Genomic DNA, 27,895 nt, shown 5'->3' on the forward strand with positions numbered 1-27,895 from the left:
AAATGACAATCCAGAAAGTACAAATTCTAAGGCATGAACTCTAAAAACAATCTGCCAATTAACTGCAAAAAGGATGGCATCTTAATTAAGCACTGCCCAGGCTTTGCAGGGCTTGTCCACTTGCCACTCCAGCTTGGAGGGAAAGGTTGATTCCTTAGAGCCTCCATGCAGAGCCTTCCCAGGAAGCAGAACAAGATGCTTCCATCCTGGTTGTTGTTTAGTCACTAAGTTGTGTCCCACTCTTTTGCAGCTCTATTTACTGTAGTTCACCAGGCTTCTCTTTCCATAGAATTTTCCAGGCAAGAATACTGGGTTGCCATTTTCTTCTCCAAGGCATCTTCCCAATCCAGGGATCAAACCCAGGTCTCCTGCATTGGCAGGTGGATTCCTTACTACTGAGCCACTGGGCAAGCTCTTCTATGCTGGTGCATGAATCCTTATAAGAAGTGCTGTTTGAGCTTGACCAAGGAATTGGAGCTGCTGGCAGCGGGGAGAGAGGTGGGGACATCCTCAGAGCTTCTATGGTTGAATGATGAAAACAGCATCTTCCGATTTTGAAACGGACAGAGACTTTCTGGAGACCAGGCCACGAAGAGACCAGGAATGTGCAAATATAGTTTATCAGATGTTTTTCCTGGTGGCTTAGACAGTAAAGCATCTGCCTGCAATGCAGGAGACCCAGGTTTGATCCCTGGGTCAGGAAGATCCCCTGGAGAAGGAAATGACAACCCACTCCAGTACTCTTGCCTGGAAAATCCCATGGATGGAGGAGCCTGGTGGGCTACAGTCCATGGGGTCACAAAGAATTGGACACGACTGAGCGACTTCACTTTTTTTGAGTATAGTCACTCGATTATCTCCACGTCTACATTTTCATGCAGTAAAAATGGGCCAGCAGCTGAAATACGGGAAAGAGTGTGGGGTCCTCTGTGTAATGGACAGATTTTTACCCTGAAGCCTAATCCTGAGACTTTTCTGGGGCTCAATCTGGACAAATCCTATAATTAGAGGCATTCTAAAGCTGTCTAGTGTCTGCGGATTAACAGATCTGTTGAAGATGATTGCTTGATGATATGTAACCTGGGGACCATTTGCGTAGGGCTTTTTGTGCCAACAGAAGATACATACTCTGCATAATCATACTCTGTATACCTTCAGAATCAGGAATTAAAAAAAAAAAAACATTACTTTAAAAACATTTCATCAGTCTTTGTATTAGAGCTCAGATGAACCTAGGACCCAATCTGCCACCTGTTAACCGTTACCTGGTTACACAGATCTACAAAGCCCTCCATAAACTGCGCACAGCCAGCTCGCTCATCGTGTGCCACTTGCTTCTCTTAGTGCTCTGCATCCTGGCCTCTTTTTCAGTTCCTAAAACATGCCATGCACCCTCTCATGTCAGAGGTTTTTTTTTGTTTGTTTTTTTTTTTACTTTATTTTACTTTACAATACTGTATTGGTTTTGCCATACATCAACATGAATCCGCCGCGGGTGTACACGTGTTCCCAGTCCTGAACCCCCCTCCCATCTTCCTCCCCATACCATCTCTGGGTCATCCCAGTGCACCAGCCCCAAGCATCCTGCATCAAACTTAGACTGGCAATTTGTTTCTTACATGATATTGTACAATGCCATTCTCTCAAATCATCCCACCGTCTCCCTCTCCCACAGAGTCCAAAAGACTGTTCTATACATCTGTGTCTCTTTTGCTGTCTCGCATACAGGGTTATCGTTACCATCTATCTCAGAGATTTTAAACCCACTTTTTTCTGTGCTCAGTGAACTGACTTGCTCCCAGCTCCTCAACGACTCGCTCTTTCTTCTTCACTCAAGGGTCATATCTTCTGAGACCTTTTCTGTGGACTCGCAGACTGTGTTAGGTCGTCCGTGGCGGGCACCAGGTAGCTCTCCTTCTGTATCACTCATTATTTACTGAAGGTTGTAATTAGTCAATAACTATAAACTCCAGGAGACCAAAGTCCGAGTCTTTCTTATTCATTGCTATTCCCCTGACACACAGAGAAAGCGCTCATTGAAGATTGTTAGGTGAATAAGTGAGTAAAAGTGAATGAATGAGCAAAGGAATGCAGATATCATGGATATCTAGGCCAGATATCAGTGAATCTAGATAAAAAGTCTTTTCCATTTTGAGGAATCAGTGACACTAATTCTGTGAAGGACAAAGATGTGCTAAGGATGTTTATATTAGAGCTCAGTGGCTTCAAAAGATCAAAAATCCATTCAAGCTGGCGAGGCAAAAAGAGAAGTTATTCATTCACTATTGAGGTGCTCATAGACCCCAAGGAGTCTGGAGGAACTGGAGAGGCCTGCGGAGCTCAGACACTCAGCCGGGAACTTGTGCTATAGGACTCAGCCTCCAAGCCCCTCATCCTTGTTTAGAAGGTTCCAATGTTACTCATTCCCAAGCGAACAGCCTCAATGAGTCAGGAATCTTCGTTTCATCTTGACTTCATGATTCTCCTCCTTTGGGGAGGGTCGCCTCAGTCTCCCTGCCCTCTGCCAAATTGCTTCTCTACTCCCATTCCTGTTTAAGCTCTCTTTACTGGCAATTGAGTGTTTCATGGTGAAATTCTTCATAACCACATTTCTTGGAGAAAAGGCCACTGTCGAATCTTGCTGCTCCGGGAAGTTCTCTGAGTCCCTCCATCCCTGGCACAAGTTTCCCCAGCACTGTGGGCTCTCAGTTCTATTTGGTGAGGTTACTGATCTCATGTCTGAGCCCTGAGGATGCTGGCAACTGTACACTATGGGAAACTCAATCATTGAATATCTCATTTTACATGTTAAAAAAAAAAATCAAGATCCTAAAAGCTCTGGCAATGAGCTTAACTCTCAGGCTGTTTTGGTCCTAGTGGTCAGGAGCCATATCCCTGGGGTCTCTAAGCATCACTGTTTCAATGATCACACTGCCTCTTCAGAGAGATCTTACTTTTGGTTCTTTGGTTGGTATCAAATATATGAAAAATGTTTTTGCTTTCCACAGATAAGAGTACAGGAAATTAAAACATCCTCAAGGCAGGTTTAACAGGACAGATCTCCAGGATAGCTTTGGGTATAAAACACCCCATTCCAATGGACAGGTACACACTGCTATATCTAAAATGGATAACCAACAAGGACCTGCTGTATAGTACAGAGATCTCTGCTTAATGTTATGTGGCAGTCTGGAGGGGAGGGGAGTCTGGGGGAGAATGGATACATGTGTATGTGTGGCTGAGTCCCTTCACTGTTCACCTGAAACTACCACCACATTGTTAATCAGCTATATCTCAATAGAAAATTAAAAGTTTTTATACAAACCAAAACCATCCCATTCCACTCAGCCAGAGACTACACTCTTGCCTGCAATACTGAGTTACATCTTACTTGAAGATGACAGCAAGAGAGCGGTGTGGTCCGTCAGTTTCTTTTCTTGCTTGTTGTTTAGCACATTCTTTGACTTGAACATCAACCCAGTCCTTGAAAATATTTTTATTGCAATTGAAGTCCTTTTATAGATGGAAATTCTGGAATCAGAGGACTTGATGGAAGGGCAGCCCTTGGCCTTCTGGAATGTGGGATGTGAAGATATTGCCGTAGATTTTCTGGTAGTGGGTTTGCTCCTAGCTGGGAAGGACAGTTCCCCCCCTGAAACTCTGTAGTACTTTGCCGTGCTTCTCTTGGGATATTTGCTTTCTCCCTTTCTCTGCCCTGCTAGCTGCTTGAGGCTGGATTCATCTTCATTTCTCCTGCAAAGTTACGCTTGGGAGACATGCCCAGTACACACCTGTTGCCTGTATTAGTTTCCTATTGCTGCTGTGAAAAATGATCCCCATCTTAGTGGCTAAAACAATACACGTTTATTATCAGTTCTGGAGGTCAGAAATCTAAGTGGGTCTCACTAGGCTATACTCAAGATGTAGGCAGGGCTGTGTTCCCTTTTATAGGCTCTATGAGTGGATTCACCTCTCTTAGTCCATTCAGGCTGCTATAACAAAAATACCATGAACCAGCTAGCTAATAAACAACAGAAATCTATTGCCCACAGTTCTGGAGCCTGGAAGTCCAGGATCAGGGTGCTATCATGATCAGGTGAAGGTCCTTTTCTAGGTCGTAGGTTTCTCATTGTGTCCTCATGTGGTGGAAGGGCCAAGCAAGCTCTCTGGGACCTCTTTTATAAGCACCTCATACCATTCATGAAGGTTCCACTCTCAAGACCTAAACAATCCCCAAAGACCCTACTTCCTAATACTATTACATTAATGGTTAGTTTCTCAACATACAGATTTTAGGAGGATGCAAACATTCAGATGTAGCAATTTCCTTTCCTTTCCCAGCTCCTAAAGATAGATTGATTGATTCATGGCCCTTTCTCCATCCGCAAAGCCAGCAACATTAGGCCAATAACTTTCCATGCTGCCATCTTTCTACCTTTCTCTTCCACTTTTAAGGATCTTCATAATTACATTGGTGTCACTAGATATTCCAGAATAATCTCCCTATATTAAGGTGAGCTGACTGGCAACCTTAATTCACCACTGACACATAGGATAACAAGTTCAGAGTTTTCTGGGATTAAAGCAGGGACACCTCAGGAGCAGGGGAGGAGAGCATTAATCATGTTGCCCAAACATGATAACTGAAATCAGTAGCCTATTAGAGCAAAAGTCAAGAAGATGGCAGTCTCCTTGAGACAAAATGTCTTTTTGAAAAGTTGTAATAAATTGTTCTTTTGTCTGACTCTTTGCGACCCCATGGACTATAGTCCGCCAGGCTCCTCTGTCCTCCAGGCAAGAATACTGGAGTGGGTAGCCATTCCCTTCTCCAGGGGTTCTTCCAACCCAGGGATTGAACCCGGGTCTCCTGCATTGCAGGCAGATTCTTTACTGTCTGAACCACCAGGGAAGCCCCCTTTCCATAACTGAATTGCCTTTTATATTCACCAGGGAAGGTAGTTATGCTTTGACTGTCCTAGTTAATTATTTTGTACATGAGAATTTATATACATTTGATTTTATTAAAGCAAGATTCACATCTTTTACATTGTTAACACATTTGTTTTCTGTTAAGTCTGTGTGAGGGTTATTATAGAAGAGTTTTCACATTAATAAAAGAACTAGGAATTTGCCATTTTTGAAGTATGTGATGCAGGCGTTTTTAGGGATGGATTTTTTAGAAGAGAAGCTAATGGCAAGTTTAATCCTATTTTCCCTCTTTTATAGAAAATGAATACCTTCATAGGCTGACTATGATTCTATACTGTGGTTTTTAACTGTCACTAAACCCATGCGAAGAGTTGACTCATTAGAAAAGACTCTGATACTGGGAGGGATTGGGGGCAGGAGGAGAAGGGGATGACAGAGGATGAGATGGCTGGATGGCATCACCGACTCGAAGGACGTGAGTTTGAGTGAACTCCGGGAGTTGGTGATAGACAGGGAGGCCTGGCGTGCTGCGACTCATGGGGTCGCAAAGAGTCGGACATGACTGAGCAACTGAACTGAACTGAAATGCTATTAAGTGGAAATATAGACTATGAAAATATAAATGCAAATTCATAGTTCTCTTGATATTAAGAGTTATTGTAATTTACTTACTAAGGAATTCCATGAAAATCAGAAATCACTTCATGTAAGTATTCTTTAGACAGCATAAACTTAGGGTAAAATGGACCCTAATTAGCACATTTCTTAATTATTCTTTCTAATTGTGAAGTTTAGCTCTCTCTTTAGCTATTTCAGAGGCACTACTAAACTTGAGCCTTTATACCACCCTGCAAGGTCATTAGTTATAGCTGTTTCACAGATAATCAAATGAAGACTCAGAAAGGTTAAGTAAGTTGTCCAAAGTCACAGAGAGGAAAAGTCGTATTTGGAGAGCCCACAATTAAATCTGAGTGTACTCGATTCCAAAGTTCATAACACTTTCGATCGCAATGCACCAGGAATCCTTGATGTTCACATTTTGGACAAAAACTCAGCAAAATGTTTGACTTGTGGTTGCAGATAAATTTCAGGACTGATGCCATAGTCTTCTTTATAGGAATTGCATTTCAACACAAGCACCACAAGAAAGCATCTAGATTCCTCATGCTTTAGAGTCAATTTCTTTAATTCTTGGCAGTAAGAAGGAATATAATCCTTAATCCTTGATGATTTGTAAAAGAAGTCAGGTTTATTAATGTGCAAGAGTGTCTGACAGCAAAGACAGTTATCGTTCTGAGAGAGAGAGTCTTGATCATTCAGTCATGTCCGACTCTTTACAACCCCATGGACCATGGCCCACCAGGCTCCTCTGTTCATGGGGTTCCCTAGGCAAGAATACTGGGGTGGGTTGCCATGCCCTTCTCCAGGGGATCTTCTCGACCCAGAGAAAGAACCTAGGTCTCCTGCATGGCAGGCAGATTCTTTACCATCTGAGCCACCAGGGAAATAGTGCATGTAAATTTTGGTATATTACATTTTTGTTGTTCAGTTCAAAATATTTCTACATTGGAGTGTAAGTCTTTTTAATTCATGGATTATTTCGAAATGTATTGCTTGGTTTCCATTTAGAGACTTTCTACGCGTCTTCTTAATATCGAGTCCTAGCTTTATTCCCCTGTGTACAAAGAGTATACTCTGTGATTTTGATAATTTATAATGTGTTGGAAAAAACTCCTGTGGCCAGCATATAGTCAATACTGTTAAATATGTTTGAGAGGAAAAGTTGTGTATTTTGTGATTTTTAAGATTATCATTCATCATGTGTTGTCAATTAACTGCATCAATTAATTGCATCATTAAAATATTCTTTACCTTCTTTTGTTACTTATTCTATAAGTTATTGAGTAAATATGTGGAGTAAAGAGTTAGAATTTTTGTATTAATATAGTCTGATGTTTGTTGCTTTTTAATTGGAATATTTAGTCAGTTTATATATTATAGCAATCATAATAATTATTGAAGTGTGTTTATGATCAACTCTTCAATGTTACTATTTCTTCCAATTTATCCTATCATTTTCTCTTCTCTCCCACCTTTTTTTTCTTTTTGCTTCTTTTGGGAATCAAGTAATTTTTAAAGTTATTTTCCTGCTGTATTAGTTTGTTAGCTAAATATCCTTTTTGTTAATCTTTTAATGGATACTACAAGGATTACATTGTGCACCTTACCTTATTAGACTATTATCAATTAGGACAGGCTTCCCAGATGGCAAGAGTGGTAAAGAACCTACCTGCCAATGCAATGAAATGTGGGTTCAATCCCTGGGTCAGGAAGATCCCCTGGAGGAGGGCATGGCAACCCACTCCAGTATTCTTGCCTGGAGAATTCCATGGACAGAGGAGACTGGCAGGCTACAGTCCATGGGGTCGCAAAGAGTTTAACATGACTGAATCGACTTAGCCTGTATGCACATTAATTAGGATTTTGACCAGAATATAAGAAGTTTAGAAAACTTTGATTCTCATCTTCTCTTATCTTTTGTGCTAATGTTGCCCTATATTTTGAATCTATACATGTTAACCCCTATAATACACTGGGGTTTATAAAGTTAGTATTCATTTAAATTCATATATCTGCCCTTTCTATATCTCTATATTTCCATCTAGGATCATTTTTCTTCAGCTTAAACAATGCTTCAGAAATGTATGTAACCCTATTGAAACAATAGCCTCAGTTTTTGACCAAAATGTCTTATGTCACTTTCATTTAAAATTTTTAATTAAACTTTTATTTTGAGATAAGTGTAGATTCTCATGCAGTTGTGAGCAACAATACAAGAAGAACCCATATGCTGTCTCTTCGCTTTCCCCCTAAAGGTAATATCTTGCGGAGCTGTAGTAGAGTGTTACAACAGGATATTGACATTAATACAATCAAGATACACAAAGTTTGTCTCTCTAGTTTTGAGAATGCTAGGAGTCCCGTACCACTTGGGGATTATCAAGTAGTTTGAGGGAAAACATGACAGATGATGTGGAGATTGTTGGGCTTATATCAATATATTTTCTTTTTATCTGAGATCTTGGTACTTAAAGATTTTGCTGCCCTTTCTACTCTTTGATGCCTTCCAGTCACTTAAAAAAAAATCTACCCATTATTATCTCAGTGAGGATATTAGTTTGAACACAAAAAACTCCTTTATACTGTGAAACAAAAATTACTGAAGCCTGTGAGACCCAAATATTTGCTTTGGTTAAGACTATAATAATTTGGGTGATGTTATTTGGGATATTTTCAGTATTTTACTTTGCCCATTTTCCTTGATTCAAGTCTTCTGGATTAAGCTTTCTTGGCATATTACTTCTTTTGTGTGTGTGTTAGTCGCTCAGTGGTGTCCAGCTCTTTGTGACCCCGTGGACTGCAGGCTGCCAGGCTCCTCTGTCCATGGGGATTCTCCAGGCAAGAATACTGGAGTGGGTAGCCATTTCCTTCTCCAGGTGGTCTTCCTGACCCAGGGATTGAACCTGTGTTTCCTGCATTGAAGGCAGATTCTTTACTGTCTGAACCACGAGGGAAGCCCATATTACTCCTTAGGCCATAGCTAAATTAAGATAAGCAGAGTTCTCAAGTGCAAAAAAGATCAGTTGGGCTTCCCTCACTCATAAGAAATTAAAAATAAAACAACCCCCAAGTATAAAATAGCCATAAGAAATAATCCAATGCTTTTCAAAAATATATCGAATGTAAATTATCTCCAAAATCTATGGAACTAGGTATCCTGGGTGTAGATACTGACTCTGCCATGTACTAGACAGGCAAGTTATTTAACTGCTCTATGCTTAAGTTTCTTTAATTTTGAAATGTGGAAAAGAATACCTCCTACCTCATAGTTACTATAATGAATGATTTAAGACACCTATAGCACTTAGAAAGATACTCCAGATATAGAGGGTGCTCAACTGATCAGTTAATGTAAAAGATTACCCAATATCCACAGCAATAGCCATAAAATACATCAGTATATAGCTTACATGCACTTATAATAAACATAATTTAGTAGGGATAAATTTGATTTACTTGACAAATTTACTTAAACTCATTCATTGCTAGAAAATTTTGTGATTACTCAGTATTTTTTCTTCCTTCCTTGGCCTTTTTGGGGGGTTGAAGGGAGGCTCTCCTTTGTTAGCAGAAAGAAAAAAAGAACTATTTCTTTCTCTGCATTTATTTCCCAGTAGAGGAAGTTTCCCCAGGTAGCTCAGCTGGTAAAGAATCCTCCTGCAATGCTGGAGACGTGGATTTGATCCCTGGGTTGGGGAGATCCCCTGGAGGAGGGCATGGCAAGCCACTCCAGTATTCTTCCCTGGAGAATCGTCATGGACAGAGGACCCTGGCAGGCTACAGTCCATAGAGTTGCAAAGAGTCCAACATGACTGAGCACAGAGATGTCACCAACATTTATTGAGCACGCATTGTGTTCTGGGCCCTGTGCTAACCACAGAGTTGTAGAGATGAGTAAGATTCATCTTTTTCCTGAAAGTCTTTGTAAACTTATCAGAATCAGACAGATAAATAAGAATTGACATATACCTCGAACCACTTACCCTGTGGCAGGGTGTCAGAATTTTAGAAAACCTTAACTTTATAATCCTCATAACCACCTTAGGATGTAGGCAATGAGTAACTTGCTCAGATGAGGTTTGAACCCAGTGCTTCTAAAAACTTCTAAAAGTGGGAAAGTCTATGGCCTTCCCACTAATGTTGAGATACTGACACAGCAACATTTCTACCTGGAAATAAAAGGCTAATTATAGTTGTCTACTCATGGTCTAAACCACCTGTTAATTCAAGTGTGTGAACCCAAGTTAGACTGCTTGTTTAGTGGCATTTACCAGTTATTTCCGGCAAAGTGGTCAAACTAATAATAGGCAACCTTGACATTCATATAGCAAGTGAAAGCTATGGTGCAGTGCTATTTTGGAAGGGGTATTTTTAAATTCAGTGAATCATGTTCACCTAAAAAAGTGAGTTTTTGTTTAAAAAAAATGACTCATATTCTCTTCAACATGGTGGGTTGTGTTGGAGAAGGCCCTCGTGTATTTCCTATGATATTTTCAGCTACATTTGGATTAATTAGCCAGACTGGTAGCAACCTGGGGTTTCCCAAGTGGCACTAGTGGCACGGGACCCGCCTGCCAATGCAGGAGACAAAAGAGGCGCAGGTTTGATCCCTGGGTCAGGAAGATCCCCTGGAGGAGGGTACGGCAACCCACTGCAGTATTCTTTCCTGGAGAATCCCATGGACAGTCAGGCTAGAGTCCGCAGCATCACAAAGAGTCTGACATGACTGAAGTGACTTAGCATGCATGCACGACGATTTTAGACTTTCTGGTGGCCTAGATGGTAAAGAAACTGCCTGCGATGCAGGATACCCGGGTTCAATCCTTGGGTCAGGAAGATCCCCTGGAGAAGAAAATTCACTCCAGTATTCTTGCCTGGGGAATTCAACGGACAGAGGACCCCAGCAGGCTACAGTCCACGGGGTCGCAAAGAATCAGACATGACTAAGTGAACAACACTTTGACTGAGCTCCAAAGAGATCATTACCACAATTTCAACCCTGCAGAAGACCAGTAACTTACTTTGCTGTAAGAGGAATCTCTAATTCTAGATGATTTGCAAAGGTAAATCAGTGATGGCAGGTTGGAAGCATGCTACAGAGAAAAGAATGACAACTATCCACTTTTCATTTTGAAGGTCAGTCCCCTGATAATTTTAACTTACAATGAGTGCCTAAGTCAGTATACAATGAAGTATTCTAAGTCTTAAAAGTGATAGGAAATTCAAAATGAAGAAGTTTGGGTATTGGTTGAATATTAAACTAGTTTAAGGCCAGAATTTTAGGAATTTTTAGAACTGGCAACTTCTTGTTTCAGAGGACATCACCTACAGGCAAACTGTGGTATTGCAGTCTGTCTGCATAAAGGAAGTGCTGATCAGGAAGCTGTGGATTAAAGCAGGCCGTTCAGAGCACATGGGGCCCTAAAAGTCTAGAAGGAAATGCTTTCTTTCCTCTCCTCCCACTCCCCTCATCGCTGTGATGTGCATTTCTGACAGAAAACCAGAACCCTCCACTGGAACAAAGCACAAATTTGTGAATTGTGACTGCAGTCTAAATCTGCCATTGGTGCCACATCCTGAGGCATTGAGATAGACCTTGGAGTCAATGAGCCAATGGTGCTGGTGCTAATAGGTAAATTTCCTGCTATCATTATCTGAAATGCAAGGGGGAGCTTTCCTTGCAGCATTACACTTTAATGTTACTTTTGCAGTGCTATAGCTAATAATAGCATTAGGAAGCTATCTTTCCAAATAAAAATGTATCTTTTCTCCCAGTTGGAGCTGGGACAGAAGTAAAGGAAGAGAGAGATGGGTAGGAGGATTCTATGGTCAGACAATTTGAACATTAGTCTTATTGTTCTAGAAGCAATTCCTGACTCGAACCAAAGAAATTTCATTCTTTTGCAGTGACATAAATGTAATCTGCTCAGCTGGCTTAACTTCCACTTGTATTTTGTAGCACCCTAGACTTTTTTCTTTTGTTTAAAGAAGCCAGACTAGACATCCCAATAACTCTAGCATGGGAAGATCCTTCAGGTTTTGAGAGCAATCTTTTCTCCTTGCCTTTTAATCTCTTTCCTCTTCGAATGTGTATACATTTTCTGAATGTATTTTTCAGAAGAACTTCCTCTGGATTTCATTTCATTTTATTGAATGGACTTCCTGTTAATTAAAAGGGAGAAGGAACTGGGAAATAGCTCGTGTGTGGTATTAGAAGTAAGTGAGGCTGGTCCTAAGGGAAACGAAGCTGAAGTTAGGAAACAGGCAAGGCTGTCCTTTTCTTCTGCTACCCTAGACTTTCACTGAGGTTTGTGTTTGAGGACACTTACCCATTTTTTTCCATGCTGAGTCCCAAGGGGACATGGACAAGAGTGTTTTGAAGGGGAGAATTTGGCAACTGTATGGTGACCCCTAAAGTAAAAGTCCAAAAAAAGTTTTCAGTATCAAGTATTTTAAAGCAGCACTGCTCTGAAGCTCTTTCAGTCGTTCATTCCTGCACAGTCAGTTGACAATATATGGATCCCGAATTCATCCCACATGATTCCCCATCCTAGTTGATGTGATGTGAGGCTCAGCAGACTTGGATCTGACTCGGGGGCACCACACCCCATGTTTCTTCTCTGTCTTGCCATGATTAGCATGGTCTCAGCACAAGGATGTGGATTCTTAGATCATTTTAAAAATATCTTTTCTTCCAGCTCCCTTTTGAGCTTCAGTTTTTATTCCATTTACTGACAAACAGATTTAATTCGCTTGGAATACTACTCCCAGAATTTCTCAGTTCTTTCCTTCTGTTCTACAGAGAGAGAGAGAGAGAGCCACGAACTTCACGCTGGTAACAGTGGGACTAGTGGGACTCGAGAGGGGCATGCCTTTTCCTGCCGGGAACTATAAAGAACAGACCCCCACAGCCCTGAAGAGGAAAGTTGTAGGGACTTTGCAGTCACCACTTCAAGGGCTGAGGTTGTCGGGGAGCTGTCCGTGATGGGTGGTGGGGTGTGCACACAGACACACTCACACACACATACACACCACAGTGACAGATGACCTATTGAAATAATTTCAGAGCTGTTCTGTGGTTGCTACGACAACCAATGCTCTCTTGGCTTTCATCTGGCCATGTGACAGGGACTTTGACGTCAGCTAGAGGCAGAGCCTGTGGCTGAGTCCACACAGTCAAAGGCCTGCGAGAGGCTGGGTGGGTGCTGGCCGCTGCCGCTGCGCTCCACGCTGCTGCTTCTGCGTCCCAGGGGCTGCGGAGCATGGACTGTTAAATCCTGCACTTCTGCTGAGAGGTAATCAGTTTGCTTTGTATACAACAGTAAGACGTGCTTATAAATCACAGTGGCTTTCCCCTCTCTCTCACCTCTTACAAGTTTGTCTTCATGAGCAATTATTGTTGTACCCGGAGAAAAAAATGTGAAGCAGCTTCTAGTTGTTCATTTGGGGCGGAATCTCTGGCATTTGGTTAAATTTGGATTCATGTTCTGGGAAGTAGGTTAAAATATAATCGCCTCCCTTGTTCGGTACTTGCTAACGTGACATAGTTTAGGGATACAGACTTGGCAGCTTGAGCCAGATATTCCCCGTTGAATTCCAGGAATCTCCCCTTCAGTATTGTTTCGGGTTTAAAGACGCCAGCACAGCTTGGCAATATGTGGCTAAGTTTGCCTTTATATATGTGTGTGTGTGTGTGTGTGTGTGTGTGTGTGTATTTGCTACCGTGTTCTGAATCAGCCTAGAATAGTTCAGAATTTGGTCTCTGTCTTGTTTGTAGCACTCATAAGGAGCAACAATAGGCACAGTGGTAAAGAACATTATAGTTTGAAACAAAAGTTGAGGGTTTTCTAGTAAATCAAGTATTCTGAAAATACCAGGGAAAACTGTCAACAGCTTCCTGTTTAGAGAAAAATACTCTGGATTATGCCAAGGAGGTTGGGGTGGAACCCCTGACATGTGCACATGCAGTTGCTTTTTGGTTGTTTGAGCAAACGTGCACATTTGCAGTATCTTCCTCTGAAAATTCAGCTGTGAAAAGGAAAGCGTTGGATGGTCTTCACTAAGGCACCATGTAAGCTAATTCTGTGTTTCAAAATTGAAATAATTACCTAGAGAAGAAAGCAATAGCCCTAAAACTAAATTATCCAGGTAGATCTACTTTAATTCAAACACAGATAAAAATAGTCACCAAAAATTGTTCTAATGCTTGAATGAGTAATTTGATAACTGTGATTAATAAGGCTTTTTATCTCTATTCCTATAATAATATGTACTGCAAATTGGAGGTCAGGGGATTTGCATTGCTGTAGTTCATTTCTTTCCCAGGTTGAATAATTTTGAATATTCTGTCATTGCATACAAGTTGGATGATGTTTGTAGCTTGTAATTCAAATAAAACCTCTGGTATTGAAGTTAATTGAAGCCTAGATTTATAACCAGCTAGCTAAATCTTACAGATGTAACTGGAAAAAAAGAAAATTTTAGAGCAGCACATTTAATATACCTACTGATGAATAGAAAAGAATGATTTGACCATTTAAATCAAGAATACATATTTTATAGTATGTAAGCTATATATCAATTTAATGCAAGAATAATATTGTTCTTTTCTGTATTCGTTATTAGTTTCTGAATTCTGATCACCTTTATTTAACTCTTAGAGATGAATACTTTAAACAGTATTTAGCGTCAAAAATAAGTTGTGAGTGCACAAATAATTTCTCAATACCTTTCAGTGAGTGAATACTCATTTGACTTGCTGGCATTCGATATGTCTATTTTTGGCCAGAGTCTCCATGGAGGATTTTCCAAAAAATCTAATATGCTTACACTCCAGGCACAACTACTGAGGCATTATCTCATTGTTTAATTTCTCTCATAATAACTCAGAGGTCATATTCTTAACACTCCTAGAAATATGTTCATTGATTTGCAGTACTTCCAGTAAGTATGAATAGGACCAATAGCCAGCAACACTGTCATTTAAAAGCAGTATCTTTGATGGGGTACTTTGACGTTTGCCTCTTTTACTCAAAATTAGGAATTATCATTATAGTTTTTCCAGGAAGCAATGATTTTCTTGATGCTCTCTCTATGCTTTAGAGTTATAAGATAATTGTATTCAATGCCGTAATAAAACAGATTGGATTTCAGCAACACAAAATAAGTAAACAATTCAACGTTGATTGGCAAAATGTCAGTGACAAAGTTTATCATTAGAAGAAAGCAGCCTTTCTAATGATAGCGGAGATACTTCAGAATCTACAGGTCTTTCCTTATGGCAAAATAAGGCGGGGGGAAGGACTCTCATCAGAATCATCTATTTACAGCATTGAGACTGTGTTGATTTCAAGGTTAAGTTTGCTTCATCTTCAAAAGATACTGGCAAGGAATGATTTACTCTAGAAACCTGGATGTTGCCTGTCAACTACTTTCAGTTTCAGGGACTGTAACCTTTTGGATGTCATAGTCCTTTTGTCAGGCTGACGAAGCCTATGGTTTCTTTTTAGAGTGATGTTTTTAAATGCATAATAAAGTATGCAGGATTACAAAGGAAACTACTTTTATTGAAATACATTCACCAGATTTTTAAAAATTGTGAAATGTGTGTTGTTAATAATTCATTATTAAATAAACCAAATTATCAGGAGTTATAATAACTACTATAATTGTGAAGTAGTAATGAGTGTAAAAGGTATTTTGAGATGGCTACAGTGACTGTAATAGGATGTGAGAATATCTGTGACTTCTCTTGGCAACAAAATCACAGGAACGGTGGTAGGTGGTTTGTGGCCTACATTTTAATTGAAAGATACTAAATTCAGTTTGAGGTTACTGAAACTAAAGATATAATATTTTCCCCATCCAAGTTCCTGGATCCTGTGAAGTCTATCCAGCTCTGAGTTAAATGATATGTAAGCTGGTGATGCTGAAAGGTCTTGGCACCACACTGGACAAAACCCACACCACTGTTTCATATCAGTTCCACCACATCTGATTTTATTCTCTGAGTGTGTGAATTTCACAGTATTCTCTAATTTCTCTGTGAAAGGGATGGTATCCACAGAATTTCCAAACTGTAAAAATCTTTTGTTTTCCTCCTTAATCCTTAAGTAGTCTTGTATACTTGGACTGACCTCCTGCCTGGTTAAATAGGGGTTAAGAGGGAAAACTTACAGTGTTAATACAATTTATACAAGTTAAAGCCGTGGACCAAAGAAGTAAGACTATAGCTATTTACAAAGGGACTTTTATCCAGTCAAAGAAAACAAGCGATAGTATTCAGATGAAGAATGCAGAATGTTATATGAAATTGATCGTAGCTGCAGGAATATTCTAGAAGATACTCTGTGTGCTCATGACAATTGAAATGAGCATTAGAGAACTTATGTCACTTTTCAGTTTGATATAAAGCACACACATGTGTAAATTGATCAGTTGTAATGTAAATCTCAGTTACTCTGGATAGAGCCTGCAGGTTCACCTATCAGAGGTTCTTAGAACAGGACACATTCAAAATGAAATAGGGGATGCTGGCTGATACTTCCCAAGTAATCTGAATGCAGAATCTTATTTGATTTATTGGATATTCAAGAACAATATTGGAGATATTAATATTATTGTTTAGAGTGACTTATATAAGAATTACCTCATTTCCCATGTCACTCTTAATTTGCAGAAGATACTGCCTAATTTTCCTCCCCAACTAACTAAGTGCCTTTGCAGTTAGCTGGCTGATGTCATGTATTATTGTGTTTCCAGCCCTGTGTTTAGTCCCAGCCATCCCTTCTGTTACATCAGCACCATCACCCTAGCCTAAGAAAATTGGAGCTACGACATTATGTACAAGCTGGTGTTTAAACTCAATCCAAATCCCTAACATTTGAAATGGATGCTTAGCAATGTTTCTTCATGTATTCTCAGGGGAATTACAAAAGAGGATTTTCTCAAACATTCCTTATTCTTTGGACTAGGAAAGAACACCTGCTTTGGGGGCTTTGAGTCTCTGTGGCAATTTGATAAAAAACTTGGAAAAAAGTCGAAAATCTCTGACTCCAGGCTGTATTGTTTGCTTCTCTCATGGCTGGTGTTTGAAATTTCAAGTTTAGAAAGGAATGTGCCGTTATTTTTCATGAAATCAACCCTTATTTTAATGGTGCCCTGTGATGGAAATCCAACCAGAAATAGCATTCCAAAATATAGTATTTTTTATTGTTTCCAGAAGTGATGCCATGAAAGTTAATGCTTATTAACACATTGATAAAAAAAAATTATGTGATAAATATTTAAATTCACTGGAGCCACATACTCTAAACCAAAAGCAGTCTGTGCTTATTATTTTTGTAGTGAGCTTTAGGGATTTGGGGGACATATTTTTATAAATGCCTTTAATTAGAGACATAGCATCCCTTTAAAATTTAGTTGGCACTAATGGAAAACATAGTATACTTACATTAAAGTTCAATATTTGATTTTCAAGAAAAGAAATCTATAGTCTGCAAGATAACCCAGCTGCTGCCTGTCCTAATGGGAGAATTGTCTGTATTTTCTGAATTATGTCCCAATGAGTGCATGCTCAGTCACTCAGCCGTGTCGAATTCCTTGTGACCCCATAGACTGAGGCCCACCATGCTCCTCTGTCCATGGAATTTCCCAGGCAAGAATACTGGAGTGGGTTGTCATTTCCTTCTCCAGAACCCAGGGAGTATAGGAAAACCAGACTGCATATTGCTTTTATGCAAAGATGAATTCTTTGAAGGTTTGTCCTAGAATTTTTTTACTTTGATGAATTTAAACCCCATCCATTAGAGGTAAATGCTGAGAAGAGTGTTGTATTCCTTGGCTCGCTGCTCTGCTGACTCCCACAGACTTTCATCTGATTCATACATCTAAAACCACGACGAATTTTGTGACGACCATATTTACGACATCCTAGGAGATAAATTAAAAAATAGCATCCCACAGTGGTTATCCGATCCTATGCCTTCCCACATTTCACCATGGATCAGGTTCAGCATGAGGCGGCATCACTCAATCAGCAAGCATTTTAGTAAGTGGCTGCTGAACCCACAGTTCATAGCAGGCGTTTTGGGCTTCTCCCTCAATGGCCCTTGAGTAATAGCTGCCACTGGCATAAAGAGCCCAAGGTACTTTATGGACTTCTGACTATTGTTTGCTTGAGCTTTTATTCAAACCTGTAGTCTTTCATGCATTCAGCAAGTTTTGAGCATCTACTGTGTGCCAGGCATTAGACTAGACACTGTGAAAACTGTGGTGAACAAGAGAGACAAGGTCTCCACCATCATGGAACTTACAGTCTAATTATACAGGGGACCTGCTCAGAGACCTAAGTGTTGACAGCAACCAAGGTTTCCCCTTCACAGCCGTGCTGGCCAGTGTAGTCAAAAAGAGAATCTTCTCTGTAAGGTATAAAAAAAAAAATCAAAAGAAAAGAGACAAGCAAACAACCTAGGAACCACTGGATTTTATACCAGAGTCAAACCTTAGAAGAAGCATTCCTCAGTTGGTGATCACTGAGCCTAATTTGCAGGCACTTGTTCATATCAGTGTCAAGGATTCCACATCAGTACGGCCAGCCCTGTTCCCAAAGTCTACTTGTCCTCCTAGTTGAGAAGATATGAGACTGGTAGGGACTGACCTAGAGAATAATTTTCCTTTATGCACATACCCTGCCTTATGCAAATAGCAAGAGCCATTTCATCTTTTTTTTTTTTAGTTTTATTTTATTTATTTATTTATTTTTGGGTTTATTCTGATCTTTTCTTTTTTTTTTAATTTTTACTTTTACTTTATTTTACTTTACAATACTGTATTGGTTTTGCCATACATTGACATGACATGACATGACATGACATGACCACGGGTGTAGGAAATCCTTAAGTTAGTTGTGCTCGAGTGTATCAATCCTGTCTTTCCTGTACTAACCCAGTCAAGATAGGTTCACTGCTCCAATAAATGGCCCCAAATCCCAATGGCATAATGCAGGATTGTTCCTTTTTCAGTCACCCCTGAATTAGATTTGGGAGAAAGGCTCCACTCCACACAGTAATCCAGGGATTCAGGCTCCTTCCATCTAGTTAAACTGATCTAGCGGTAAATCCTATCTCTCCCACTTACAGGAGTCACTTTGGGCAAATTACCAAGGTCACAATTTCTTACCTGGCTAATATAATAGTAATTAGTACCTACCTTATGTGGCTTCCCTGGTGGCTCAGTAAAGAATCTGCCTGCAATGCTGGAGACGCAGGTTTGATCCCTGGGTTAGGAAGATCCCCTGGAGAAGAAAATGGCAACCCACTCCAGTATTCTTGCCTGGAAAATCCTATGGACAGAGGAGCATGGCGGGCTACAGTCCATGGGGTCGCAAGAGTCAGACACGACCTGGCGACTAAACTGCTACCTACCTCATAGATTCTGAAGTCAACCTATTTGGCGTGGTAACTGACAAGTGTTAGGTAACAATAATGTGAACTGTATGATTCATTTTCTATCGCTGCCACCATCAGTGTACCCCCAGGAACCAGGAAGTGCCGGTGCCAAATATAGAGAAGGTGTATCCCGATGATATGGTAACAGCTGACACTTAGGGAGGTAGACAGTCTTCTAAGCTCTGGCACCTAGAAAAAAAAAAAAAAGCACAACATGAGAGTTTTGAGTTAGGTTTTATTTGGGGCAAAATGAGGACTGCAGCCCAGGAGACAGCACCTCAGATAGCTCTCGAGAGACTGGGGCGTGGGGTGGGTAGGTCAACATATATGTGATTTTGGTGAAGGGAAAGTGCATGCAACCAAGTCCATATTTTTCCAGAAGGTTTCTGTTAGTCTCATGAAGCTTTTTGCTAGTCATAAGTCACCAAGGGAGATTTTAGTGCTTTGCTAGACATGAGGAGATTCAAGAATGGGGCTCATAAAATCAGTTCCTGGGAATATCTAACTATCCAAAGACCTGTTCTGCCATTTTTCCCCAAAAAGAAAATAGTGTTTCCCTGAAGTACCACCCTGAACTCCTGTTGGGGGTGTGGAAGGTCAGCACCTGCAGCAGCATGTGATTTAATGCTCGTAGAGGTAGATGGAAAGTGCCAATTTGTAGTTGACAGCTCTTTTCAAAATAACTATTTTTTCCCTTCACCACATCCTGGTTTTATAAATGAGGAGAACTGAGGAAAGGAGAGCTTGAGCCGGTTGCCCAGCATAACACACAGTATATACCAGAGCTTGAGGTATTTGGCTCTAGAGTCACTACGCTGTATTACCTTTTAAGCTGAAATATGTTGTATTTTGGGGCTTCTCTGGTGGCTCAGATGGTAAAGAATCTGTCTGCAATGCAGGAGACCCATGTTCAATCCCTGGGTTGGGAAGATCCCCTGGAAGAGGTCATGGCAACACACTCCAGTGTTCTTGCCTGGAGAATCCCCACGGACAGAAGAGCCCCAACGGGCTACAGTCCCTAGGGTCTCAAAGAGTTAAACAAGACTGAAGCGACTGAGCATGCATGCAAACATATAGTATTTTTCCCTAGAAGTAATGTTACATGTTGTGGCAGATTATACTCTCAAAAAATGGCCCTGTAGTTATATCTACCCTATCCATCCCCCATGCTTTTCTGGAGTATTGCTAAATCTTCCCCAAGAGGCAGAGTGTACTGCCTTCCTCTTGAACCCACACAGGCTTTGTGATTGGTCCAACTGATAGAGCACAATGGAAACAATGCCAGGTGACCTCCAAGGCTGGATTATAAAAAGCATTCAACTTATTTTTTTTCTCAGCGATTCTTTGGAAACCAGCCATCATATGAGGAAGCCCAGACCATATAGAGGGGCCACATGTAGGTTTCAGCTAACACCTCCAGCTAAGATCTCAGCCAGACAACACGCATCAGCAACCAGATGAGTGAGTGGGCAGGCCTCCAGAGGATTCCAGGCCCCAGCCCCAGGTCCCCCTTGCCCTTCCTGATGCCAAGTGAACTGGAGAGAAACTGTCCAGTTCTCTGGACAGTTCTCTGCTGAGCTGTGTTGTGTGTCTAGTCACTCAGTTATATTTGACTCTTTTGAGACCCCATGGACTGAAGACCACCAACCTCTTCTGTCCATGTAATTTTTCAGGCAAGAATAGCAGAGTGGGTTGCCATTTCCTACTCCAGGAGATCTTTCCGATCCAGGGATCGAAACTGTGTCTCCTGCGTCTTCTGCACTGGTAGACAGATTCTTTATACTGGGATCCCTGCGGAATCCTGCCCTAAACGACAAATTCATGTGCAAAATGAAAATTGCTGGTGCTTTAAGTCCATATATTTTAGAATTATTTCTTAGGCAACCAGAGTAACTGGAATGTATGGGGTAATTAGAAATTACTGAAATACCTGTACCTATGTGGAATTTGGGTATATATAGATTAAATAGGTTTGGGGGATTTGGCATAAGTGTCTAACCTAATTAAAATATTTTATGGAGAAAAATATATTTCAGTTCAGTTCAGTCACTCAGTCGTGTTCAACTCATTGTGACCCCATGGACTGCAGCACGCCAGGCTTCCCTGTCCATCACCAACTCCTGGGGCTTACTCAAACTCATGTCAGTGATGCTATACGACCATCTCATCCTCTGTCGTCCCCTTCTCCTCCCACCTTCAATCTTTCCCAATATCAGGTCTTTTCAAATGGGTCAGTTCTTCGCGTCAAGTGGCCAAAGTATTGGAGTTTCAGCTTCAGCATCAGTCCTTCCAATGAATATTCAGGACTGATTTCCTTTAAGATGGACTGATTGGACCTCCTTGCAGTCCAAGGGACTCTCAAGAGTCTTCTCCAACACCACAGTTCAAAAGCATCAATTCTTTGGCGTTCAGCTTTCTTTATAGTCCAACTCTCACATCCATATATGACTACTGGAAAAGCCATAGCTTTGACTAGACAGACCTCTGTTGGCCAGTTAAATTACAAATGGGCTTTAGGTACGTAGCCTGTTCATAAATGTGGCAGAATGACCCTACATAGTAAGGCTATTGCTGGTTCTAGGAGGAGATGTGGGCTCCATACAGAGATGGTCTGTATGCATTAGTGGAATCTCCCTCGTTGCCTCCTGCTGGCTGGGCCCGTCTCTACAGGACAGTCTCGTGTGGACAGCAGGACTTGCGCCATTTTCCCAGGCCACTGCTTAGTCTATCTGCCTCTGTCTCTTTCTCACGCCTACCCTGTCTAATCCGCTGCCTGCTTTTCTACTGTTAGGTCCTGCTATCTCCTTGACTCTCTTTTTTGGCCTGTTTCCAATGCTTCTAAACCTATTTTTTCTGCTCTAATGATTTATAGTAAAGCTAGGGAATTTCTCTTGGCCAGGTAAGATTTAGCTCATTCAGCCGTCTTTTCTTCTCTTGACAAAGCTGCCAGAATGGCAGCCCTCCCACTGGTGTGCAGCTCCACATGTTGGTCAAACCCAGTACTTGAAATCGTCAGAAATGTAGTCCTTAGGTCCTGACACAAAGAAGCAATCTCTGTCTCTACTACCGCAGAGAAATCAATACCTCTGACTTTCTTCATGCTTACTTAAACGTCACCTCATCCTGAGGGTTTTCCCTCTAGAAGGGTAATCGATGTGTTCACCTTGATGTATTCATTCATATATATTCACTCCATATAGTGGCACCTAAGTATAAAGATTTCTTTTGTGTTCAGGGACTGGTAAGGTTCCTCCAGTTGTCTCTCATTTGCTCACCACTAACAGCAGGCAGATGTGGTCCAGTCACCTAGACCTTTCAATGACCAGCATACGTCCCACCTCACCCAGGATGTCCCACCTAAGTAGGGTAACACAGGAGCAGCTAGTCTTTGAAAGGGCTACAGTCCAGTTGTGGAGGCTGGACAGCATCGGCAGCTGAGATCTAGAACTATATCTTCCGTGTTGGGTACCAGTTCTCATAGTGCCTAGTGTAGAGCTGGACACATAATAACCACTCATTAAATCTCTGGTAGGTGATTAGTGAATAGATTAGTATAGGTATATGGCATTGAGATGACTTCGGAGCGGAAGTGAACCATGAGTTGGGCTTCAAAGGATATATAATATTTAGCATGACCCAGGAGTGAAAGGATTGCCCATGAATAAGAAACATCATAAATACTTTCCTAGTAACAGAAATATACACTCACTTATCTGAGATCAAGAAAATACCTGGGAAAAGGAAAAACGTACAACCCATAAGGTAGGTCTGTGAAGGACCTAGATTTTATCAATTTAAAACAAACTGGATTTGATCTGACAACAAGAAGCTAGTGAAATTTTGGGAGCAGGTAAGTGATATATGTGTCATGTGATGTTTTAATAGTTTAATAACCCTGTTTCCCTTTGCTTTAGACAACTTATTTTAATTATGAATATATGTTAAGTGTTTCCTTTTCCTCCATTTTCCTCATAGAAAAGTTCTAACTTTTTAAATGGAAAAAAAAAAAGTGAGGGATTTCGTTGGTGGTCCAGTGGCTAAGACTCTTGTTCCTAATGCAGAGGGCCAGGGTTCAATCCCTAGTCAGGGGGTTAGATGCCACATGCCACAACTAAGACCTAACTCTAACCCAATGCAGTCAAATAAATTAAAACAAATATTTTTTAAGAATATGAATTCCATTTTGCCCTCAATACTGTATAGATGGCTCTTTTAACTTTAGTTGGGTGATACCTGTTGGGGGCGCTATGTTAACTTCATATTTTAAAATATATATAATCTTCTATTTAACAAAGTCACATCCAAATAAAACCCAAACCAACTGGAAATTCAATCCTTCATAACATTTTCTGTAGAAGAAGAGAGCTCATTGCAGTCATGCTGAATCATATCTAGACTTAAGAAATAGGGACTTTTTATTGTGATAAAATATACATAATGTAAAATTAATCATGTTAACCATATTAAGCGTACCATTCAGTGGCATTAAGTACATTCTTGCAGCTATTACTAGCATATGTCTCCAGAACTCTTTCCATCTTCCCAAACTGAAACTCTGTGTCCATTAAACACTAACTTCCCATTCTTACCCACCACTCTCGCCCCCGTCTCAGTCCCTGGCAGCCATCACTGTACTTTCTCTTAAGGTACATTTTCAGGAAGTTTAAAACAAACCTACAGTTCCTCTTTCTCTTGCCTGAAGTCTTCAATTAGTAAAGTCCTTGTTCAAAGTCCCCAAACGGGTGCTTTCCTGGTAGCTCAGTGGCAAAGAATTCACCTGCCAATGCAGGAGACGCGGGTTCGATCCCTGATCCAGGAAGATCCCACGCGCTGCAGAACGGCTAAGCCTGCGCACCACGACTCCTGGGCCTGTGCTCTAGTCCTGCAGCTGCAACCGCTGAAGCCTTCGTGCTCTAGGGCCCATGCTCCACAACAGGAGAGGCCACCGCAATGAGAGGCCCGAGCACTGCAGCTGGAGAGAAGCCTTCACTCTTCACAGCTAGAGAAAGGCCCCTGCTGCAACGGAGACCCAGCACGGCCAGCAATAAAGAAACAAAATTATATTTTAAAAAGTCCCTCCAAAATTGGAAATTTCTTAGGTTTATACAAGTGGTCAAAGTTTACGCAGAGTTCCATGATATAGAGATTTCAGACATAAAACAGAGACGATGGGTTGAAATGTGTTCAACTCACTTACTTAAACCATAGTCAATACAATTTTTGTATTATCACTCAGCTTTGCCATCTCCCTTGTCAAAAAGAAAGCCATGGAACCTGAGATTTTCTGGTCCCAGGAGAATCCTGTGGACAGAGGAGCCTGGTGGGCTGCTGTTCATGGGGTCGCACAGAGTCAGACACGACTGAAGCAACTTAGCATGCATGCATGCATGCATGCATTGGAGAAGGAAATGGCAACCCACTCCAGTGTTCTTGCCTGGAGAATCCCAGGGACAGCAGAGCCTGGTGGACTGCCATCTATGGGGTTGCACAGTCGGACACGACTGACACGACTTAGCAGCAGCAGCAGCAGCAGCAATATACTCAAATAGTCCTATATTAGTGTTCTGTTCTAAGAAACTTAAGTATAGAATCAGTACATGTTTATGAGAGAACATTCAGAAAAATAAAGAATATAAAGAAAATAAAACCTACCTTTAATATTACTGCCTAAATAATCACTATTAATATTTTAAAATTAAAAAGCAATATATCTCATTTTACTTTATATTTCATCTTACTTTACTTCAATAGAAGAAAAAAACAAACAAACTCTGAAATGAACTCAAGCATGTGAACTTCAGGTAGCTGTTTCTTTAAAACAGGAATTAATGATTTTTAACTAAATTGAATTGCCAATTAAAAATTGAAATTCAATCAAGCAATAAGAGATTGAGGAATCAATGTTTGTTCAAAACTAATTATTTCTTAATGGGTATAGATTTCGGCTTCCCTGGTGGCTCAGTTGGTCAGTAACCCACCTGCAGTGCGTGAGACCGGGGTGCAGTCCCTGGGTTGGGAAGATCCCCTGGAGGAGGGCATGGCAACCCACTGCAGTAGTTTTGCCTGGAGAATCCTCATGGACAGAAGAGCCTGGTGGGCTACGGTCCATGGGGGTCACAAAGAGTCAGAGAAGACCGAGAGACTAGGTACAGCACAGCAGCTTAGGTTTATATTTTCAGTTAGCGAAGCTTACTTAACTGTCTTATAAAGATCAGAAAAGATCAGGAATAATCAAGCAAAAATGCCTTTGGGGAAAATAAAAGGTTTTTAACCAGAAGTCACCTTCTCCTGGGTCAGGGAGAAGGAGATAAAAGGGATAATAGGTAAGGAAAACAGTCCATAAAGTCAAAACCACTTTCAAGTGGAAAAATATAGTCATACAATAGAGAAGCAGGTATTTTACCCAGTGGCCTAGAACTCACAGAGAATTTAGAGGAATTCACTGTAATTATTGACTCTCTCCCTTGACCATAAAAGGTTGACTTTATTTGCTTCATACATCAATGGTTTTATATTCCATTAATTGTTTAAATACAAACTATATTTTAGTTTGCTTTGTATTTAGACCATAATTCTTTTATGTATGTTTATCTTTCTAGAGTTTCTAACTATCTTTTCCTCCTCTGGAGAAACTTGAATCTTCAGTACTTAGGATCTACTTCTTGATTCTTAAGCATCCAGTTTGGTCTTGATAACCTTTTGCTCTGTTGAAGATGTTCTTTGCCAGGCACTCTGTTCTATTATTCCAGTTTGGATTAAGTATAGGCAGTCCCACTAGGGTTTCTTTTCATCTGAACTGGATTATTTCCATTGTTTCAAGGTTTCTCTATTTCTTGGATTCATTTTCAATTTTGCTGGAGTAAATCTTTTAATTATTTTTTTCAAAATGGCAGAAGAGTTCAATATTTGTAGCTCTTCATTTTGTCTTCATAGTTGAAAGATAGAGGCAGGATAGCTAAACTTCCAAGGTTAGTCTGCTATCTTAAAGTGAGACTGTATGCCCATTCAGAGTCGTTGTCCCAGCGTGTTAGTCCTTGATCAGCTTGAGGCTGTGGCACACACCTTACTCAGCACAAGGCCACTTCTTTTTCTTTTATGGCTCTGGACAGCACTCCCCACACTGGTTGACCATATGATCAACATTGATCATTTTTACAAAGAAGTTAATAAGGTCACAAGAGTCAAACATGGCTGAACGACTAAACTGCCACCAAAAAGTAAAAGAATGGATTACATTTGCCAGTTCCATCACGAGACCCATATCTGCCTCCAGCAGGTCCTGCTTCATCCTTCAGGACACCGCTCAGGCCCCCCTTCTCTAAGAAGCCTTCTTAAATTCCCCAGTACTCATACATCATACAAACCCCGATTGTACCGCTAACCACATGTGTGCCTGCTAAGTCACTTCAGTCGTGTCCGACTCTTTGTGACCCCATGGACTGTAGCCCTCCAGGCTCCTCTGTCCATGGAATTCTCCAGGCAAGAATACTGAGCGGGTAGCCATTCCCTTCTCCAAGAGGATCCTCCCAACCCAGGAATCAAACCTGAGACTCCTGCATTGCAGGAGGATTCTTTACTGTCTAAGCCACCAGGAAATCTAAAAGAGTTGTGCATGTGTGCTAAATCGCTTCAGTTGTGTCAGACTCTTTGTGATCTTATGGGCTGTAGCCCGCAAGGCCGTTCTGTCCATGAACTTCTCTAGGCAAGAATACTGGAGTGGGTTGCCACGCTCTCCTCCAGGGGATCTTCCCAACCAGGGGATCGAACATGCATCTCTTATGTCTCCTGCATTGGCAGGCATGTTCTTTACCACTAGTGCCACCTGGGAAACCCAACACTAGCCACACCTCTCTACAATTTCCTATTTGTCTCTTCTGCTAAACCCTAAGCTCCCTGAGGGTAACTGAGGTGACATTTCAGGTCTGCATCCTCACTGTACTCCACAGGGGCTGGCATGCATTACGTATCTGATACAGATCAGATGACCAAGTAACTGAGTGCGTAAACAAGGGGATGAGCACGCTTGATGTTGACCTTGGAAACAGGTGTGTCGTCTTTCCTTGCTGAAAATGAGGCCACTGACCTGCTCATTCGGCCGGAGAAGCTCTGGAAGGTTGTTTCAGGCAGGAAGAGCAGTATGGGAGGAAAGCTTGAAGGCAAGCCGGCACATGGCTTTTAGGGGGAATGATGGAGGTTGTTTCCAGAGGGCTGTAGATATGAGATTCATCCACATTCAATCTCTAATCTCTCCCTTGTCCTTTTGTTCTGATTCCAGTCTGATTCCAGGGTTCTTCAACCTTTGCCTGTTCAGTGAGTACAGGTCTCATGAGAACAGTTGTGTTTTAGCAGAAACACTGGTGCCTCAGTTCCTTAGGTGTCAATAAATGTGCTTCACAATCATGATTTAGAAACTGCACCAATGAGGTCTTCCCACATTTACACTAAAGGATCTGCTTATATTTGTATTAAGTATCATGAATTGTATGGAGCCTTCATTTCACCGGAACAAAATGAAACCCCAGGTGACTTGTAATGAAGCTTTGCCATCATCCTCAGACTCTTGAAGCCTGCTGGAAACTGGTGCAGCACAGAACTGAAGTTACAGAAATCACGCTTCTGTGATTTCCTGGCAGAACTTCCTTTAATGCCTCTGACTCCAGTTGCCACCTAAAAGTCCTCCCCAGAGGTCTGAGGGCCTCACCTCCTATGTCTGGTACTTAATTAAAAACTACTAGTTGTCAGAAGCAAGTAGGCTCTCAATTCCTGCTTTGTTAACATGAGCCTTTCAATTTTGAGATGTGTTATTCTACCCACATAGCAGGTGTTCCTTAAATATTTGTCAACGGGGAGAAAGAATGAATGAAACATTCAAGGAGAGATGGGGTTCGCCTTTTATG

At 41.1% G+C, this 27,895-nt stretch overlaps 1 protein-coding gene across 3 annotated transcripts in view; it reads left to right on the plus strand.

The window, feature by feature from the left end:
- NCALD (neurocalcin delta) overlaps positions 1–27,895 on the plus strand; it is a 348,265-nt gene that overhangs the window by 244,982 nt on the left and 75,388 nt on the right. The window contains exon 1 of one of the 3 annotated variants that reach the window (XM_068983367.1): positions 12,737–12,845. The exons of 1 other annotated variant lie outside the window; for it this stretch is intronic. The gene's annotated coding sequence lies outside the window, so the exon portion shown is untranslated. Of the gene's footprint in view, positions 1–12,736; positions 12,846–13,576; positions 13,622–27,895 lie in introns of those variants that run through there. One more of the 3 variants, XM_068983368.1, reaches the window with a different exon arrangement.

This window comes from Capricornis sumatraensis, chromosome 11 (assembly GCF_032405125.1).
Source record: "Capricornis sumatraensis isolate serow.1 chromosome 11, serow.2, whole genome shotgun sequence".
Classification (NCBI taxonomy): Eukaryota; Metazoa; Chordata; class Mammalia; order Artiodactyla; family Bovidae; genus Capricornis; species Capricornis sumatraensis.